This window comes from Ctenocephalides felis, unplaced genomic scaffold (assembly GCF_003426905.1).
Source record: "Ctenocephalides felis isolate EL2017-DRISC unplaced genomic scaffold, ASM342690v1 CF-g0.4_SCAFFOLD_01886, whole genome shotgun sequence".
NCBI classification, from domain to species: domain Eukaryota; kingdom Metazoa; phylum Arthropoda; class Insecta; order Siphonaptera; family Pulicidae; genus Ctenocephalides; species Ctenocephalides felis.
Window position 1 is genome coordinate 37,635,965 of NW_020538040.1, and position 18,423 is coordinate 37,654,387.

At 29.5% G+C, this 18,423-nt stretch overlaps 2 non-coding genes across 2 annotated transcripts; both read right to left on the reverse strand.

Annotated features, from left to right (window-relative positions):
- Positions 1–12,574: 12,574 nt before the first annotated feature.
- Trnap-cgg lies at positions 12,575–12,646 on the reverse strand. Its single transcript has one exon. It is a non-coding gene; the product is annotated as a tRNA-Pro (tRNA).
- Positions 12,647–15,065: 2,419 nt separating this feature from the next.
- On the reverse strand, positions 15,066–15,137 carry Trnap-cgg. Its single transcript has one exon. It is a non-coding gene; the product is annotated as a tRNA-Pro (tRNA).
- Between the last annotated feature and the right edge of the window lie 3,286 nt (positions 15,138–18,423).

An 18,423-nucleotide genomic window follows, 5' to 3' on the forward strand; every position in this document is an offset into this window, starting at 1 on the left:
ATAGAGATTTTAATAATAAGTATACATTTTGTTAACATTCCTATCGGTTCCGTACCAATGCTTATGCGTTAGACAGCGACGCGGCGCTTACGCGCTTTATATTTTGTCCATATGTAGTTAAAGCAGTACGATTGCTTTGAAAAAAAAAGTTCAGATCTTCCACAATATGTCAAAATAAAGAAAAAAAAAATTTTCAAAAAAAACAAATTTTTTTAAAAAAAAAAATTTTTTTAATTTTTTTTTCAAAAAAAACTAATTTTTTGCCCAATTTATAGTTTCTCAAAAATCTTATTTTTTCAAAGTAATTTTTTTACAAAAATGTTAATCGTTTTAAAAAAAAATAATAATTTTTGGTACGGGAAGTTCCAGCAATTTGCCTTAAGGCACGATGCCCTAATTGCCTTAAGACAGAATTCCACTTACAGCTAGTTTTCTTATCACAATTTCTACAACATTTATTAATTTTTATTAACGAAACAATGTCTGGGAAGTGCTATTTTCACTTTAAAACATTGCTATCAATATTCTCAAGTAAAATCCTACTGCTGTAAGGTGACCTATGCTAAGTTCAGTTTTTTTAAAATGAACCAATTGTTTTTATTAAAATTACTGACTTTTTAGTAAGAATTTTATTATTACCCTATTATGATGTTATATTATATTTTATAATTTTGGCTCTATATGTTTTTTTTGTTTTTAAATTTTTATAAAGTTTTGTTCAGTGTTCTTCGTAATTCTATTGAAAAAATATCACTTATGCCAGACACTCAAAAAGCTCGTCTTCATTATTTTTTTTTTTGTTAATTTTCAGAAATTTGAAAATAATAGTTTGAAATTACTAATCTGAGAAGCTATTTGAAATTTTGTATTCAGAAATTTTTTCATTCATAACGTATTATTTCATATACTCGTAAGCATACTCGTTTTATATAACATTTGATGGGTTGTAATTTTATCATCAAGTAATTGCGAAGATTCAATTTGCACATGTGGGTTTTACAAATTAGGGACAAAGATCTAAATCCGGGACAAATATTCTTTTTCCCACAGCTCTAACCACTAATTCACAGTGAAGCCCATATTTACTAAAATATTTTGATAAATTAATTTCTCTGTCTCTAAATTTATTAGATATCTCATAAAAAGAGAGTAGTACATACAGATTTATAATAAGTGCCAACTATTATCATGTCATCAGTGTTATAGTTTTACAAATAGTTAAAATTTAAAAAACAAATACTTAAAGGAACATGTTCGAAAATACGTCTTTGAGGAACATCAGCTAAGATAATTTTTTATGCAATTATTTTAATAATTTATGAATACAATATTTGTGTAATTAGCATAATAATATATGAATACAATAGTTGTAAATTCTTTTTAGCGTATGATTATTTTTCAAACCATTGAAAAATTAACATTGCATAATCAAGCAAAGTGAATATATGTACCATAATATGTGCAAAAGTATAAAGTCTCTATTTTTCGTGTAATTGAAATATTATTTCTTGCATTTATGTCGTTCATTTCAATTAATATAAAATTTGTGTATTTTATGTAATTGAAAATTGATTTTTATGATGGAAATTGCATTGAAATTTTATATAAATATATAATTACACACCGATATGTAACGTGTAGATGTATTATTTCATTTTTAACTGCTTTTGTTTATGTATCATATTTATTTTTTATTATGCCTTTCATTTTTATTAAATATATTCTTTTCACTTTTTTATGTTACAATAAAAGATTATTGCGACTATTTACAATTCTATCACAACGAATTATTTTCTCTAATACTTTTGATTGTTCAAATTTCCGATGAAGTGCATTGACTTTTTCTCATAGATTAAATATAAATACTATATTGTAGCAAATCGATTTTTAACAATAAATCTTTCGATCGTTTTTTAATATGAATTAACGGGCTTCCTACTTTTGAGGAGCAGTTTATTATTTAAAATTTTGTCACTTATAAAAAATATTTTTGATTTGAATGTTTGTTCTTGATGTTTGACCCAGTGGTTGACCACTCTTTTATAAGATATTTTTCGTTCTAAATATTTTTAGTATGTTGCTGCAATACTCCGGGAAAGTTATTTTCACTTAATATTACATTTGAGATCTGATGTAACTACCGCTTGATGTCAAGCTGGTCTAGGTAGGAATAAATCCGGAACCAAGGTTTTCGAGAAGTTAAGAGTTTAAATCAATATTTTGCGTTACTGATTCAACTGTATAGAGCAAGATGAACAAACTTGTTTTGGAACATTAGCTGTTTTAAAAAATCAGTTGAATTTGTGAAAGAAATTAAACACAATAGATGCAAATATAGCTGTGAATAGAAATAATTATTATATATTAGAGAACCGCGCCTCATGATAAATTTTCTATTAAATATAAGTAATATTATTGAACAATTGCCATTTGTTGCAACCTGTACGTACGTCTAATATGTTATTCAAATTTGAAGCAGGAAAGTTTTTTTTATTTTCTCAAGATACAGTAATATTTTATAAGCTATTCGAGACGAATATGATCTAAAAAAAATAATGTTCATATAAAAAACAATAATAGTTCAGATTTCACTCCATTGGGATAATTTTCATAGTTTTATGTAGGAGTAAAGTAAATAAAGTAAATAAAGTAACATGTCTAAATAGGGTAATGTAAAAAAATATTTTAAATTTTGTCTTTCATTTTTGATTGGCTAGGTAAAAATTCAAAATAAAATATAAGTTCATTTCTAAAGTTCACCAAATTCTCAATGTCCTACAATGCTAGATTGGCCTATATTATGTTTCATAATTCCTACGATTATCGAGTTTAACTGTGGTCCTGAAAAACCTCGAGATTTAAATGGACTTGTGTAACAAGATTAAATAAAACACTCGCAATTTAGATTTACGTGCTTTTATATGGATGTAAATAGTTTTATACATAAGAGTAATAAAAGTACTAGGTTTTAAATGCATTTGCACTCGTTTAAGGTAAATGTTTTTGCAAAAAATACCGAACTAATTTTGTTAAATCACAAACTGTTTGAAACATATCTGTTGGATTAGTTGATTCGTTTCTAGTAAAGTTTGGATGGGCCATGTTTTCGTAATTAAAATAAAATGTTTTGAATATTAAAATCAATCAATTTCAATTACTACTTGAAACATCACAATTTATATTAATATTAATGTGATAATCAATGGAGCTTTTTTTCTATCATAACTAACAATTGAAAATATGATAAAATATTTTTCTCATACATCTACTTCAAATATTTTATATAGATTTCAAAAATTTAAAAATCTTAGAAAAATATTAAAACACTCAACACGTAAATAGATCTGAGAAGAATAAAAAATTAGCTGTTTTTATTTTTGGCATTATTTAAAAATTAGAAATTGCAATATGCAAACGGTAATTGAACCCTTTATTGATAAATATTTGAATTATTTCATGTGTTCGTAAACGAATATTTTATATTTTCGGTTTAGTTGGCTTTTATTATAGTTTAATTAACATTTGTTTGTGTATAAATATAATTTCTGTATATTTGATTTTAAATTTATTCATTGCATCTGTTATATGAGTTCTGGTTATACGCTGGACGGTCTATCAACCATCCTGACTTCACTGCCAATCGCATACAAAAATCGTACCTATCAGGTTGACCTGTGGTCACATCAGGCCTTCTCATCGGGTCGGTTATAGGTTTTTCTTACTATTAGTTATATAGCGGTGTAAGCGGGTTTACCGGAGGTCGACCTTTCTTCCGACCTTTCTTTGTCGGGACGATCATGGCACACGCACTTGAGACGTACTTGTTCTGTGTGGGTTTTGGTCTCGAGCATAGCATGAATAATATGAAGACAACAATATAATATTATTGGATATATAGTAATGAGTAAAAATTTTTTTGAAAACCCGAAATTTGAATATATTTTTGTCACAAAGCGCTAGAAGTTTATGGTATATTTAACCGGGGGGGGGGGGCGTCCGTTAATCAAGTAAGCGATTTCTATAGATTTTTGGACCCTCGTCCCAATTGGTTATGCGTAGTGATATTTAAAATTACCCCCCCTCCCCCAACAACATCACGTGTATTTTTAGTACCTAAAGAAAATTGTAATTTTTTTTTTAATTTTAGATTTTTTTGAATTGAAGCAAAAATAAATACTCGTAATATCTTAGACACACACATACATACACCCTTTTTTCTCATGGTATATTTTGTGATTTTTTATAACCCTCCCTCCTTTTTTAAGGCTGTAATAGACAATATACTCGTCATGGAGAAGTGATAGAATTTTGGGTATTGATGAGTATACTCGTTATGCATATAAAACAGTGATGGACTATTTAGAATACAATTCTCAATTTTTATGATATTTAGAATATTTTGAGGCTTTTGAGAAATAGAATAATTGGTTGCAAAGTGATATTTTATCATAATAATATAATAGTTAAAACAGATGATCAAAATTATCTTAAATTGAGTTACTAATCAATCGCTGTTCAGCAAAATTTAGCCATTTTGCTGATTGGCATAGAGGAAAAGTTTTTAATTCTTATTGGATTTACTAAGCTATTTTTATTTGCGTCGTTAAAACATTTAGCCACGTTCAATAATTTTATTTTTTTCATCCTAATCTACTGAAATCATATATCTCAAATTTGTTCATAATCATTATATTTGTTTTTACATACTTCATGATGATTTTACTTGGAAATATATATTTTTAACTTCTTGTAGGGTAAGTTTAAAATCTAATTTGAAAATGTTTGCTTATCTTTATGTTTTAAACGTTTCTGAACATCTTAGCATACCTTGGAAAAAATGGATGTGTGTGTATGTGTATGCGTGGATACAAGTTTTTATCGAAGGTTTTGAGCGTACGGAACAACCGATTTGAATGATTCAGAAAGCAATCGATTTCTATTGATACGAAGACGTGCTGATTAGTTTTGAAGATCCGGAGCAAAGAGTGCAGAAAATAGATATCCAGTTTTTGAGACAAAACATTCAAATCGTAATGATGGGGAGAAGTGGTGAAATGTTTTTGGCAAAGACAGATTCGTTTTTGAAGATACGGAGCAAAATTTCTAAAACAATTTTTTCTTACTATTAGAAGTTATAATTCTAACTAAAATTCTAAAGCTCACTTTATACTTCGAATAAAAAATTTCAACTTTACATTTAGTTTATGCAATTCCTAGAATTATGAGACAGAATTCTTCTTTCTAACTTCCCTTCGAAGGTGATCATTAACTTCTGTTAGTTTACTTTTCATGTAAACTTATATAAACGTCATCGTCAAATTTATTAGCTCTCATATTTATCACGTATACAATGAAAGTTACAATATTTTTAATAATCTATTTGAAAACATTTAATATTTTTCGAATATTTCATAACGGTACGGGAAGTTCCAGCAAATTGCTTTAAGGCACGATATCAAAGCTAATAATCTTAAATTTATGGCTTTAAATGACGAAAATATCAGCGTATAATTTTACATATTAAATTTTTACATATTTTATAAATATAATAATTTTGTATGAATTTATTTCTGAAATTGTAAAGAAATGTATGTAAGCATGTAATACATATAAATTAGCTTAGCTATAATATTATTAACTGACTTGACCCGAGAAATATCAATAGATTAAACGCAATAAAAATGCATCTCAGATGTTAGCAGCTCTCTGTTTTTCTAATTCTCAGTAGAGATCCTCTTAAGTAATATCAATGCGATCGACACAGAACTGTGAAGACAGATTTTAAAGTTTACCAACAAGTTCACGAAACTATTTTTCATCCAGGGTTTGCCGCTTACTTCTCAATTCTGTGGTTTAGAAGTTTCGGAGTTCATTCCTATAAACAAACAGAAGTACTTTTCGCATGATTGCCGTCCAATCGTGCTCCTTTACCCCGTGTTTGATGATACCCGATATATAAAATGTTGTCTTTCGGAAGAAAGAATCCGCATCCCGGTTATATTTCCTACAAAAAGATAGAGTGCTTTTAGACCAAGTGTTGAGAAAATATTGTATAAGAAATTTATAATTAATTTAATCATTAATTTACCCACGTTTGACCAGAAGCATATAAATCGGGTAATAATAGCATACAGTGAGATACCGCTTAACACTGTTTCGGTTTAGCGCTCTTTTATTCCTTCTCTAGTTTTTTTTCCAAAATATGTGTGTGAGTGAAATTGTAGAAGAAATAGTGGAATTAGAAAAAACCGGCGTAGATGATGTCTAAAAAAAATAGTTTCAGAAACATCAGCTAGTGTTTTTAATATTCACCTGAAGCAATTAAAAAGAAACCAAAACCATTGATAGTAGCGATTTGGAAATACAGGTAAAGAAATTCCAATGGTGTTTGCAAATGGCTAATATTATGGACCAATTTGTGAAACAGCATTAAAATTTTGACAAGAGTGTTTTAGATGATTTATCTATTTATTAACTATTTCTAAAAAATAGCAGAAGAACAAAGCAAAAAACATTAGATGCATTTTTGACGAAAGAGCTAAAAATTGGAAGTACAGAAAAGACTAAATCTTGTGGCTGAATAGGATTTGCAATTGTTAATATTATTTCTATTTTCGTATGAAGTCAATAGTTGGTTTTATTTTTATTGAAAACAAATACAATTATTATTATTATTATTATTAACTTCCTGTAGGGTACGTTACAGTAATCGAAAAAAATCGAAAATGAAAATATTTATATCTTTACGTTTCAAAGATTTCTGAACATTTTGGCATACCTTAGAAAAATTAACCTTATTAAAATTAAAAAATGAATTTCCCATAGGGCATGTTATAGTAATCGCAAGAAAATCGAAAAAGAAAATATTTATATATCTTTACGTTTCAAATGTTTCTGAACATGTTGGCATACCTTAGAAAAATTAACTTCATTGAAATTAAAAAATGAACTTTCCATAGAGCATGTTATAGTAATCGCAAATAAATCAAAAATGAAAGTTTTTATATATCTTTACATTTCAAATGTTTTTAAACATTTTGGCCTTAGAAAAATTAACCTTATTAAAATTAATTTTATGAACTTGCCGTAGGCCAAGTTATAGTGATCGCAAAAAATCGAAAATGAAATATATATATATATATATATATATATATATATCTTTACGGTTCAAAGGTTTATGAACATTTATTTTTGTGTGTGCGTGTGTAGGGATACAAATTTTCGTCGACGATTTCGGGAATACGGTTCATCCGATTTGAATGATTCAAAAAACATTCGATACCTATTGATAAGACGTGCTGATTAGTTTTTCGCAAATTCAGGTTCAGCCGTCTCAAAGACACGTGCCAAATTCAGTTTTTGAGGGGACGAAACGAAGAACTGTTCAAATTTTCGGGAAGGTCCGGTGAGTTCGGAAATTCATTAAAAAAAAGTTTAAAAAAAGCTATTTGGCGGTCAAAAACGATCATTAGACATATGCACATTAATTTAGGTATAAATAGGTATAAATTTTGTTTATTTTTCTATGGGTTTCGAACCAATATTTATACGTTAGAGTGCGACCCGGCGCTTACGCGCTTCGATACTTCTGCATAAAAAAAGCCACGCGACACATTTGCAATAAAAAAAGTTCAAAATTTCCAAAAAATGTTTTTAATTTTCGGCACGATAATGCCATGCACAACTAGTAGCTAATGAAAACAGAAGTTTTATGAAAGTGAGATAACTATGCTGCTTGAAAGATGACAAAAAGTCATTGAATGAAATGGACATTGTAGAATAAAGTTATAAATTATTACAAGTCACAGGATAAGTTTATCTAATAGTTACTTTAAAACAATTACCGAATTAATTTCCGTTTGCATCATCTCATTCTGCATTTTGCAAGCACGTATGCTTCCGATACATAAGCACGTGGTAATATGCAGAATGCAGCCGTCTACTTCTGGAATATCTCAGGAATGGTGAATAAATTACACAATAGTTAAGTTATACATACATTTAGTTTGTGGAAACTATGTATTTCATCAGTTGTTAAGGAGGAGGTTTTGGTTTAGTATCTTGTTGTAAAGTAATTTGAAAAGTTTATTAGGTAGGGTTATGTAGAGTAATGCATACTTTGCGTCTACATAACCTAGTTATATCGTTTGGTGCGCGTACAAAATGCGCCTGTGATGCTCTCTCGAACTTTCAATCGCTCGCGAGGAGCCAACCGTTCTAGTTAGGCGACATTAACCGCCGAGTGAACACCGAATTTAAACGATCGAAAAACCTACGCGGGTACACGACTTTCCTAAAAGTTTTATTCAAAAAAAAAAAAAAATTTTTTTTTTCTACATTGTAATATCATTCGTTATTTTATTGTTATTTCGATCTAAGTTAATTAGAACATCAACTTACTGAAAAATTATTATTTTTTTTTTTTTGATGATGCTTTACTACCGATCAATTTATCAATATTGTGATGTTTAGTTTTTCAATAGTGATTACGTGTTGCAATTGTGATGGTTCTTAACGTAAATTGTTCAATTTGCATAATATGACAGGTACTTTTTATATTTAATATGAATTTTAATCTTATATTCATAATGCATGGTCACATGCATTGAATTTGCATCGCATTGCTTGATTTTATTAACGTTTGATTAGCAAATTTTAAGAAAAATTTTTATATATATATATATATATATGTATATATAATAAATATAATATATAATATATAATAATATATATGTATATATAAAACATTTTTCAATACAACTGTTTTTTAATTATTGGATGGATGCCCAAGAAACAATTTTATCATATGTATATATATATATATATATATATATATATATATATATATGTTTTAAAAGCCCATTCGTCGAAATAAAAAATAAGTTAAAAAAAAATTATCTTTATTATACGTTTCGACACTTGATGTCATCATTCAGTAGTAACCAGACCAAAATCATAAAACTCATACATCTTAATAAAAATTATTTTTTTCCACAGAAATTAACACAAAACCATAATTATTAGAAGGAATTAGAAATTATAATATTTAAATGCAAAATAGAGCAAAAGATCAATCTAATCTATAAAAGTGACAGAACGAATATGTGATATATTCATCACATGTGTATATTTACTTAAATTATTTTTTTCATTTTGACGAATGGGTTTTTATATAATTTTGTAATAATCGCACTCAAGATTTGCTAAACTGATGATCAAAACATTTTTTCCATTAACTCGAATTATTTAATTTACCTTACCGCACTTAAATATTTTTACGACTCTATTCACAATCCATTATTTTATATTTTATATACATATTAGTTATTTATATTTTATTGCTTTTACTTTTATCAATGTGTTTCATATTTAAACTAGCTAAATGAGTTATTATATTTTGCTCATTTATTCTTAATTATTATTACCTTTTATTATTTTTTGTTTCATCATTTTTTATTTTTGAATTGTTTTCAATTTATTTTTAATTTTGTTTTAATATCCGCCTCATATTTTGGCTACTTATTTGTTCTGTTATAAATATTTTTTATTTGATGTTTAAAATAAAATATGCAAAATTTCCTAAATAAAATATTTTTTTATCATTGAAAATATTTTTTTTAATATTCAAAATAAAATATTTATCAAATTTCGTAATTGTGCTGAAGATTTGCCAAATTGAAGCTCAAATTTTTTTCTACATCAAATTACATATTAAAATCTAAATTACTTAATTTTGGAATATTTATTCACATCACTCAATTTTCAACATACGTAGTACCTATAGTAATTTATACTCAACGTTATAACAAATAGGCAAAATTAACTACTATTCGGATGTGCTAATCAATTTACAGTAGAGCCTACACATGAATTATAATGTACATATCATAATGATATCGTATATACATATATACTGTAAATTGATTAGCAAATTCAATTAGCAATCTACTTTCATCTAAATTTAGTATTTTAATCTTATCATACATGTCAATTTCATATATTTTTCAAGTATGTGATTTTATATTAAATTTTATTGACATCTATATGTTTATACTTCAGACCCTTTTTTCTAGAGCAATCAGTTCGGTATAAAATAAAATATATACCAATTTTCTGATAATATAGAAATGTTATGGCTTTCTCTGAAAAAGACAATTTTGAGGAAAACGCCCCAAAAATATTTTAAATTTTAAAAAATCTTCTCGTACACATACTCTTAAATAGTTAAACTTTGTAAATGTAAAAAAATCTATTTTTTTTAATTTCTACAATAAAATACCCCCTCAACCCTAAAGCATGTTAATATTTTTTCCTATAAAATTTAACGAATGTTTATACTATTTATCGAACGATCTGGTGCTCCTGCACGTTCGTCCGGAGTCGTAGTAAACATGCCGCCAAATATTGCCGTTCGTTTCCGTTCTGCTTTAAATGTGATCTGTTTGCCGCATTGACCGTAAAACGCCTGAGCGTATAAATCTGCCCCATTTTTTCCACTTTTATTTGCTCTTATGCAAATATAGAAAACACATAAAATCACTTGGAATTGTCCAATCGACACATTTCGTATGAATCACTTTTTATTCTATGCCATCATCGTTATACGGTTTCTCATACGCCTCGAGATTCGTTGTTGTAATGTCTGAGGAATTTATATTGTTTAAATAAATATGTTGGCAAACACTATAAAAGACGTTACACTATAGACAATTATATTTTGTGTTGTACTAAATTATTATAAGTATAAATTGATTTTTTTTTCATACATATTTTTAACAGCAATCAGAACCTTAAGTCCTGTAAGATGTTGAGCTGAAACTTCTCCTTACTTCGTATTCTTACATGGTAACCCTATGGTTAATCCATGCACATTTGATAATTTATTTATCACTAGAATTTATCTAATATGTCTGACATTTTTATTGGTGCAGCAATACCGAGCAAGGGCTATTTTTACTTGAAAACATATTGCTATCTATATTTCCAAGTGAAAATAGTTGTCACTGCTCACACCGATAACAGGCTGCTCGAAGTGGGGACCTCTGAATTGTGTCCCGCGCTCTTAACCTACGGGCGAGCCAAAAAACAAACATATATTTTAGAAGTAACTAGATTAATTTAACTTTGTATTAGTCAATTATTCCTCTTTTCTTCTTTCTTTATTGTAATTATTACAATTTTTATGCATTTTCTTTATAATTTTCTGGCATCTTGCTTCCCAATTCTGTGCTTCGGCTTTCAGTTCTCTGTATTTTTTCTCTCGTAAGTCATCAATCATCTGCAATCTTCTTCTTTCTAGTCTTTTCAGTTTCTTTATTTCACCACCGACGACGTCATGAAGGAGATACTCTCTGCATTACGGGTCTAATGTAGTTTTCTTTTCTTTTCATGATAGTTTTAGTAGAGTTCTATATCTCATACCACTCTTTTCAGCTCTTCTTCATTTGTTACTTGTCGATTTCATCTTCTCCATTCGTCTCCAGCACCACTTTTCAAAACTCTCCAGACAGTTTCGGTCAGTCTTCTCTAGAGTCCATGTTTCTCATCTATACAAACCTTATGATCTAGATATAACACTTTATTAACTTCTTGCGCAAGACGAGACTCAATGAGCTTATCAGTAGCGTTCACTTTTTAGTGAAAGCACCTTAGCGCTTGCGATCCTTGTTGTGATCTCTCTCGTCAGATATCAGTCTTTGATCAGGATGCTTTCTAATTTAAGTATTTGAAGTGATCAACATCTTCCAATTCTAGATTTTTTACCTTTATCATCAGTGCCTCATCTCGGTTTCATGTTCTCACCGTTTTCTTTTGTCGATGTTGGTCTCTATTTCATATCTTCTACCCACTAACACATTTTCTTTTCATGACAGCTTTAGTAGAGTTCGTTCCTCGCCTACTTTTCTCAGCACTTTTTCATTTACCTGTCAATTTTATCCTCCAATTTCATCTTCTTCATTTGTCTATAGCACCGCATTTCAAAACTCTCCAGATAGATGGTTTTGATCGGCCTTTCTTAGAGTCCATATCTGTCATCCATACAAAACTTATTATTTTAACTTTTATTAACCTCTTCTGCAAGACAAGACTTAGTGGGCTTTATCAATAGCGTTCTCTGTTTCGTGATAGCCACCTTAGAGCTTCCGATCAGGATGCTTTCTAATTATTTGAAGTCATCAGCATCTTCCAATTCTTTATCCCCTTGGCTCATCTGGGTTCTATATTCTCGTCATTTTCGATCTGTCGATATTGGTCTCCATTCTATATCTTCTACCCACTTCGACGTTTGTGCTCATCATGTTCTGTAGTTCGGCTTTGGTTCTTGATATCACCACAAGATCATCATCTGCGTATAATAAGGTGGTAATCCTCCAAGGTTTAAGTCTTTTCAGCCAAGTCTTTTCTTTATAAGGCATCCCAAAAAATACTTTTTTTATTTGTTCACTTGCAACTAAACAAAGAGGTTGTGTTCGGAGTACCTTTATTATAGGAGATAAATCGAAGGTACTCCGCGACTACTGCTGTTCTGCTGCTAAACATTACGCTACCAACCAGCTATAAAAATGTTTACATCGGGCTCGTCCGGGATTTGAACCCGGGACCTCTCGCACCCGAAGCGAGAATCATACCCCTAGACCAACGAGCCGTTATCATTAATCTAATTTTCCATTATGAAATATTTACTTTAAATGTGCCAACTTCAGATAGATAGTTTTGATCGGCCTTTCTTAGAGTCCATGTCTTTCATCCATACAAACTTATTATTTTAACTTTTATTAACATCTTCTGCAAGACGAGACTTAGTGGGCTTTATCAGTAGCGTTCTCATTTTCGTGAAGGCCTCCTTAGAGTTTTTGATCGGGATGCATTCCAATTATTGGAAGTCATCAGCATCTTCCAATTCTTGATTTCTTACCTTTATCTCCAGTGGCTCATATCGGTTACATATTCTCATAGTTTTAGATCTGTCGATGTTGGTCTTCATTCCACATCCACTACCCACTTCGAAGATTCTGGTCATCATGTTTTGTAGTTCGCTTTCGATCTTCGATATCACCACAAGATCCATCATCTGCGTATATTATGGTAGTGATCTTCCATGGTTTAAATCAGTGATTCCCAAAGTGGGCGCCAGCGCCCCCTTGGGGGCGCTGCGGCGATTCTGGGGGGCGGTGATGGCCTTTGGTGTATTTAGGGGGCGATGCTTAGTTGTAAGGGGCGTTTAAAGCACAAAACTAAAAAATATTATATATATAAATGAGTTATTAAAATTAACACTGAATTATATAAAGATAATATTTTAGTTAAAGTTATTCAAACATATCTGCATAGGTGTATTAGTAAATACATCCGTTTTAAAGCTGTGTACCGCCAATTCTTGTTTCGCAAAAGGTTTAATGAAAAGAATGGTTCATACGTTTCTTTGTGTGTTGATAATTTGTGTAACTTTACCAAATTTTGTAAGAGCTTCTTTAAGAGATATTTTGTAAGAAATTCTGTAAGATTGGCGGATATATGATCACTATTTGTCGTGCTATTAATTATATTTCTTTGATATCTACCCGTAACTGTCCACTCGAATGCCGCGTTTTGTAAAATAGATTTATTGGGGCCTAGTATAATTCTTTCGTTACCTAAAATGTCAAAAAACGTATCAACACCTATCAACATCTACTATCAACATCTACTTCGCACGGAATATTTAAGTGTGAATACAAAAGTTTTAATCCATTATGAAGATTTAGTTCAGAAATTTGGATTTGCTGCGCGGGTAGTAGACTTGATATTTTTGTAAGCACAAAAGCATTTATATTTTTAACAAATGTACCACCTTCAAAAATATTTCTAAATTTGTAAAATTATTCGATTTTGTTGAAATTCCAACAACACCGTGGAGCTTAAGGCTCGTGGATTGAGATTTAACGCGTAATTTTTGGAATAGCGATTTTGATATTGTATTAATTTCCGAGTCTAAATCCAATATTGCTTGAATTATAACGCGACTCCTTTATTACTTTTTGCGAACAAATTTACCGTAGGTACGAGCGCACCCCTCATCATTCCTTTTCCCTCAAATTAAAATTATAATCGAAATACATCGATTGGCTTCTAAATTTTTAAAATCGGTTTATCCGTTTTTAAGCAAACATCGTTGAAAGTTCTAATTTTGACAAACTCCATAAAAACGATACCAATTTTTGCAAACTTTGACGAATTTTCAAAATTTAACTTGTCGTAGGACCGAAATATTTTAGTATGATCTATGAGACTGTGGTATCTACCGTCAAAAAAAAAACATAAAAATTGTCTAAAAAATTACTACTACTTATTAATTACTATTACTTATATTAATAAAAACACTTTATTACAAGAAAACGGCCCGGCCGATCATTACCAAAAATTAATCAGGTCGATTCCCAACCAATATGTTTCGAACAATTTTTAAATTTTCAGAATCGATTCAGAATTGCGGGCTAAAACGTGGACGAATTTTTTTTTACTTTTCTGCGATTTATAAAGAAACGGCTCGGCCGATCGTCGAACAAAACTGAGAAAGTTAGTCCTCATCGAGATACATCGAGTGGCTTTTAAATTTCTGAAATCGGTCCAACCGTTTTTGAGAAAACGACGATTTACGACAAAAAATCTAAACACACACACACACACACATACTGCTTTCCAATTGTTGGTCTCATTCGATTCAGAATGGCTTAAAACGTCGAGAAAACATAAAATTAGCAAATCGGATTTTTTGATGAAAACAAATTTCTCCTTCGGAAATTTTGTAAGGGGGGCGCTGAGTAACATTTTTTCTGGAAAGGGGGCGGTAGGTGAAATAAGTTTGGGAATCACTGGTTTAAATCATTGCAGTCTAGTCTTCTCTACAAGGCTCTCTGCATCTTAAAAATTACTTTTTTTATGCAATAAAAAAAACAGGTTGTTTTCGAAGTAGCTTCATTAATTGTACATATGGGATAAATTAAAGGTACTCTGCGACTACTGCTGTTCTACTGCTAAATAGCATTACAATTAAGTTATCAACAAGCTATAAAAATGTTTACATCGGGCTCGTCCGGGATTTGAACCCGGGACCTCTCGCACCCGAAGCGAGAATCATACCCCTAGACCAACGAGCCGTTTTTAAAGGAGAGACTCTCAAAATCGACTGAATTTAAAAATTTTGAATTTATAGTTCAATAAAAACTCTTAATAACTTGGGGCAATTGTGGTATTTTTTTTGTACTTTTGTACCTAGAGATGTTTTTCACGGTTACGGTGCCAAGGTTTATATGAACAAAATTAATAAAAGGTGACCGCAATAACCAAAAAATGGTCATAATTTTACCAAAGCTCTAGGTTGCACTTAAAAGCTCATAACTTGCAAACAACGTGAGATATTTTTTTTTTCTAAATTTTAATAATATATTAAAGCAACGAAAGAATTTAATACACTAATCGTAATTTCGATCCAACAAAATGGCCATGAGTAATAAATTTTATTATAATTTTTATTATTCTCAATTAATTCATGCAAAATAATAGTAAATGTTAATATTCTCAACAAAAAAGTATCCGCCTAGAAATAATGTCTAGCAGGAAACAAAAATAACGTCTTTAGTGTTAGTTCCATTTTCATTCTCCACTCGCAAGTACTTTTTATTTTCAGATATTATTTTTTGCGCCCATCTCATGTATATTTTTTTCTCTATAATAATATGCAGTTTGTTTCTTTGCACTATTAATGCACGTAATTCTATGAACCAATGTTTTTTGAACTCGTGAGCGATACAATTTCTCAGGCTATGATGTTTTATGTAGAACTGTTAAAGTTGCTGATTAGAGATCAGCATTTACCAATCAGATCATTAAGAGATTAACGATCTAATTAAATTTGTCTTGTAGAATTAATTTGCTTCTACGTCTCATTTGCTTCGACGAACATTTTATGATGAATACAAATAAGAAGACGTCTCGCTTTGTAAGGAACCGAGCGGTTGCAAGAATCTAAATGAAACCACATTAGTTGCTTAATTAATAATGTATTAACTAGTGGTGTGTGGCATCGTGCCCTAAGGCAAATTCCTGGGACCTTAATAATATATTCCTTAAAACTTACTTTTTTTGTTATTTTTGTACTATACCCTAATTAAAAAAAAACAATAAAAACGATTTAAATTAAATTGAATTCTAATATTTAAGTTGATGTACAACTTGCAAATATTGTGAAAATTTTTATCTATTGTCTATCACAAAATTTAACAGTGGGTTTTTGTAAATGAATAAAGATGAATAGATGCTTCAACTATTCCTCTACTGACTCAGTTAAAAATATATCCACAAATGTTGTTTATTCACAATTAATCAATTTCTAGAAAAAGTGCGGTGTTACAACTTACCTCCTGTTTGAGGCTAGTTGTAACATCTACCGCGGCTAGTAGCAACTACAAAAACCGACAATAATGATTCTGATAATTCATTCTCTACTCATTTTTAAGGAAATTGACTTGTCTCTAAGTAATTCTGTTCATACATCAACGCAAACTATAATTAATACAAATAAAATATATATTGTCTTCTGTAATATAAATTTTTATCATAAATCAACGCAAATTACATTTAATTTCATAATAAAATATATAGTGCTTTCTGTAACACAATTTACATGTGCCCACATCTTACAAACTGTGAATTCCTCCCCATCATCTTCACTAGAATCTGCATAGAATTCTTGTATGTTACAACTAGCCTCAATTTATGAAGATATTTTGAAAAAATATAAAAAACAAACTAGCCCCAAGGTTCTGTTTCAACTAACCCCAGGTGTGATTTTTTACATTAATCAAGATAACTACTCCAACAATTTAGCAATTATAGAAATCGTGACACATTTTGGCAGGGAAAGTTAATAAAATATAAAAACTTTAAAATAAAGCTATAAAATTAGTTTTAGAAAAATCTACTGACTTTACATTTTATTACTAGAATTCTACTTGACACACTAGAAGTTCTTAAAATTATGAATTTCATTACAAAAAATTTGAAATCATTCTTTAATAAGTGCTTGTTGAACAAAAACAAAACTATAAATTTCTATTAAAGAAGTTATAATTTATAAACAAATTCTAATTTTCAATTTACTAATAATCTAACAAAATGTTATTTTTATCAAATTATATAAAATTTTTATTACATATTATGTACATAATGTATTTTTGATAACATTGTGCTGTACTTAAATTTATTGTTTACGATTTTTATATTATTTTTTCCACAAATTTAATATTAATAAGATTCACAGTAAAAATGAAGATAAAGTTTATTAAAGTTTTTATTACCTTAGAAATCCGGCATTCATACTAAAAAATTAAAACAAATGTACATTGTATATATTAAAAAAATACATATTTTAATAAATTTATTTTTATAAGAGAGAACATTTTCCAATATTTTTATATAAAGTCAAGAAAACTATACAAGACTATTACATTTAAAAAGTATCATGGTTAAGTCTACTCCACATATCTTCTAGAATAATTAGTGCTGCTTCGAAAGACTTATCATCACCATGCTGGTTATGAAAAGCGATTGAATCTTGGTCGGTTCTTCCCTTGCAGATAATATTTGGAAATTTCGTAAGGTAAGGCGTAGGATTTCTGACAATTGAAGAAATTATGACTTGTCCGATGCCATTACCTGAATTTACTCCATAGTCGGAAGCAAAATCCACCGATTTCAGGTTAAATGAAAAAGTCAAGCCTCTTCGTTTTTACGAGTGTGGTTAGATGGAATTTGGCGTTCCGATCGATAAGCCTTCATGTTGGTGAGCCTTTCGCGCATTGTTTTTATCCGATTAGGAACTGCGATGAGGTGAGCAACCAAGGTGGGGATCTGTGGCTGCTGCAGCTTCGTAAATCCATTGAAGGACGATGATTACAATAGTATTTTTAATTATTCTTACCGAAGTGTATTATTATTAGACATATAACTTTTAAAAGTTTTATTGCATAAAGTATAATATTGCAATATTCAATATCTCAAAGATTCCTGCAATTGCGGTATCTTCAATTAGCCTGCGGATAATAGCGAAAGAAATCAGACATGTTTTCATATAATTTTTTTCATTTTAAACACTTAATTTTATTTTTTATATTATCGAGCTAATACTAATTACAAAAATTATTTTTTTGAAGCATCTCGTTTTATATTTATTGTTTTACCTTGTATATCTCTGGCTTATAATTACGAATTATAATTATTTTCTAATTTCGTTATAAAATTTAATCGAAGTCCGAGCTTTGAGGTGCAGTGATGGCAGGTTGCAAATTGAAATTGTTTTTGATATGCTGTTATGTTTTTTTATATACTCATAAATTTCGAACTTTAGTATGTGCATAAAGTATGGCACATAAAATGGCCAACTGC